Genomic DNA, 3,597 nt, shown 5'->3' with positions numbered 1-3,597 from the left:
CTTTGTAATGTTCAATGCACAGGTCTTGCACATATGTTTTTGACTTATTTATTTTTAAGTATTTCATGTTTTTGAAGCTATTGTAAATGTTATTGCTATACCATAATTTATCCACTCTGTTGTTTATGATATTAGAACTATTTAGTTTTTGGCTCTTATGAGTAACACAGCTATGAACATTTTAAAACAAGTATTTTAGTGCACATGTGCAAACATTAGTTTTGGATATATTGTTAAGAGTAAAATTACTGGGTTGTTGAGTATGCATATGTTCAGCTAGAGTAGATAATCCTTATTTTCCAAAGTTTGGTTCCCAAATTTAATGAAAGACATGAGTTTACACACTCAACAAACTCAACAGGAGTAAGCTGATGGAATAGAAGACTTCACCCATCATCCCTGCCACAAAGACACCAATTTAACAATTTTTTTTTTCAAATGAATGACAACTTTATTTTTCTTACACTTTTAAGGCTGATGAAAAACCTTCATTTCAATTAAAAAGTATGGTAACTGTATTTACTTATTAAATATTATTAAAGTTTTCTAAAACACAACTTGAAAACATCCAGCATGCATGTTGAATATCAGTACAATCAATTCAAGACCAAGTATACATGTTATATGCAGCAAGGCTAGATTACAAATTATCATAGTCATGATCATCATCATCGTCATCATCATCGTCTTCACGTTTTCTTTCAATGCATTTGATGATTCATTGGCAGTATTTTGTGATGACACCATATTAGTGGTAATAATGTTTTTGGACCCATTAATGATGGATTAATCAGAACATTCTGAACTTCTGAGGTTGCAGGAATTGAAGCTTTTACAGCTGGAGACTGCGAAGTAGGCATCTGTACTGTAAACCTTTGACCTGTGAGGGACATGGGAGTCCCTCCTTTAGTTGAAACAGACATGGTCTGTGGGGTTGGTGTGCCTACTGTGGGAGTACTCGGTCTGCTAGTAACTGAACCAACACTTAACCGCGGGACTGTTACTCTTCCCGCAGAAGTTGATGCCTTTCTCTGTAAAGATTTCAGCCTATAGTTTGGAGCTGTTAAGCAATATCTATCAGGTGGCAGCCTAGGACCTGAATATGGCTTGATCAGTGGCAAAGGGGTTTGATTTATTTGCCTTGTGATATCTAATAAAAAATCTCTTGGGGGAGGAGAGGGTAAAAGACTGGTCAGCGCGGCACTGGATTGCCAACTGCACATCATCTGCATCAACGGTAGCTTTCTTAGCATGGCTTGAATAAATGTTTACATCATCTAGAATTGTGGTCACATATCGGAAGGCAAACTCCATCATCTGATTTATACCTCTTGGTTCATATTCTGTAATCCCCATATCCTTCAGGATTTGTGCCGTCTTCTGTGCATCATTCGGCATGCTCTTGGGAGAAGCCATCTTGCCAGATTCCATGATATCCGATGATCAGACTTCTCGAGCGAAATCACCAACATTAATGTATTTCAGTCCCGATTTTGACGCAAGTTCTTTGCCTAGTGTGGTTTTTCCAACCCCTAGTGTACCAGATTCAGAAAGACTAAGCAGGAGAGCTGGATCTGCCGACCTCTCTTTACCTCCCCTGGGAGCCTCGGGCCAACGGAATTAACGTTCCGCGTCCCCTCCCCCGCCTGCCGCAACGCCCGTGAGGGTCGGCTCCCGGGCGCTGACAACCGCCTCGTGGCCCTCTACCGGCCTCCGAAGAGGGCACTGAGAAGCTCCTACCTGGGGGCCCGATGCCCAGAGCACTCCGCGCCCCTCGCCTGCCCTTGCCCAGCCCCCAATTTTTTCTTTTTTTTAAATTTGGGATAGAGTCTCACTTTGTTGCCCAGGTTGGAGTGCAGTGGCCTGATCTCGGCTCTCTGAAACCTCTGCCTTCCAGGTTCAAGTGTTTCTCCTGCCTCAGCCTCTTGAATAGCTGTGACTACAGGTGGGCTATGTTTTGTATTTTTAGTAAAGACAGGGTTTTGCCACGTTGGCCATGCTGGTCTCGAACTCCTGACCTCAGGTGATCTGCCTGCCTTGGCCTTCCAAAGTGCTGGGATTATAGGCATGAGTCATCATGCCCAGACAAATTGAACAATTATGTACACAGAAAAACACCTTCATAAGAACAAAAAATAAGGTGAACCCTTATAGTACCTGGCTTTAACTCTATATCCCTGACAGAGGCACTGAAGAGATAGAAAAAGCAATCTTGAATCACTGATGCCACCCCCATCCCAACCCTAGCCATGGTGGCTTGGTGCACAGAGTGTCTCTGGGCACTGAAGGAGGGAGAGCACAGCAATTGTGAGGAGTTGAACTTAGTTCTGTCCTGATAGAGCATAAAGGAAAACTGGACCAAACTCAGATGACACCCACCCATGAAGGGAGCATTAAAATCAGCCCTTGCCAGAGGGGAATTGTAGGTCCCAGAGATCAGAGCTTAAGTTCCCACACACCTCACCACTGAGGGCTGGAGTGCTCTGGGTCTCTGATTAAACTTGAAAGGCAGCCTAAGTCATAAGAATTGCAACTCTTAGGTGAGTTCTAGTGCTGAACTGGACCCAGAGACAGTGGACTGGTGGGGGGCATGTGACATACTGAGACACCAGCTTGGGCAGCTAAGGGAGTGCTGGCATCACCCCTCCCCTAACTCCAGGCTGCTTCACTCATAGCTCCAAATGAGACCCCTGCTTGAGAGGACAGGGAAGAGTGGGGAGCACTTTGCTTCCTTCCTTGAGGAGAGGACAGGGAAGGGTGGGGAGCACTTTATCTTGCATCTTGGATACCAGCTCAGCCACAGCAGATAAGGCACTGGTCATACCCTGTTCCAGACCCTAGTTCCCAGATATTTCTAGACACATCCTGGGACAGAAGGAAACTTGCTGCCTTGAAGGGAAGGATCTGGTTCTGGCAGGACCCATCACCTGCTAAGAGTCCTTGGGCCCTGAATAACCAGTAGTGAGGTAGTATGCTGTGGGCCTTGGATGAAACTCTGAGACTTGTGGCTTCAGGTGAAATTCAGCACATTTTCAGCTCTGGTGGCTATGGGACAAAACTCCTTCTGCTTGAGAAAAGCAGAGAGAAAAGTAAAGGGGACTTTATCCTGCCACTTAGGTACCAGCATGGCCACAGTGGGGTAGAGCATCAGTGGGCTCTTGCAGTCCCCAATTCTAGTACATGACTCTTGGCCAGCATATCTGGACCTGCCCTGGGCCAGAGGAGAGCCCATTTCCCTGAAGGATGAGTCCCAAGCCAGGCAGAATTCACCACAAGCTGACTTAAGAGCCTTTGGGTCTTAAGGGAACATTAGTGGTAGTCTGACAGAACTCCCTGTGGCCTGTGGTGATAGCTATGGGAGTGAGGCCCCTCGGCCTTTGGAAAGGGGAAGTAAGTGCATCTTTTGGTTTGAGTGCCAGCTCAGCTTCAGTACAATAGAACACCAGGTAGACTTCTAAGGTTTTTGACTCTAGTCCCTGACATCCGGATGGCACCTCTGGACCCACCCAGGGGCTGGGTGAGCTCACCACCTTGAAGGGAGAGACACAGACCTGGGTGGCTTTGCCATCTGCTGATTGCAGAGTCCCAGGGCCTTGA

At 45.9% G+C, this 3,597-nt stretch overlaps 1 pseudogene; it reads right to left on the bottom strand.

The window, feature by feature from the left end:
* Nucleotides 1–437: 437 nt before the first annotated feature.
* On the bottom strand, nucleotides 438–1,645 carry LOC126944403 (transcription initiation factor TFIID subunit 9-like; annotated as a pseudogene).
* Nucleotides 1,646–3,597: the final 1,952 nt, after the last annotated feature.

This window comes from Macaca thibetana, chromosome 1 (assembly GCF_024542745.1).
Source record: "Macaca thibetana thibetana isolate TM-01 chromosome 1, ASM2454274v1, whole genome shotgun sequence".
NCBI classification, from domain to species: Eukaryota; Metazoa; Chordata; class Mammalia; order Primates; family Cercopithecidae; genus Macaca; species Macaca thibetana.
This window is presented reverse-complemented; position numbering and strand designations above follow the sequence as displayed.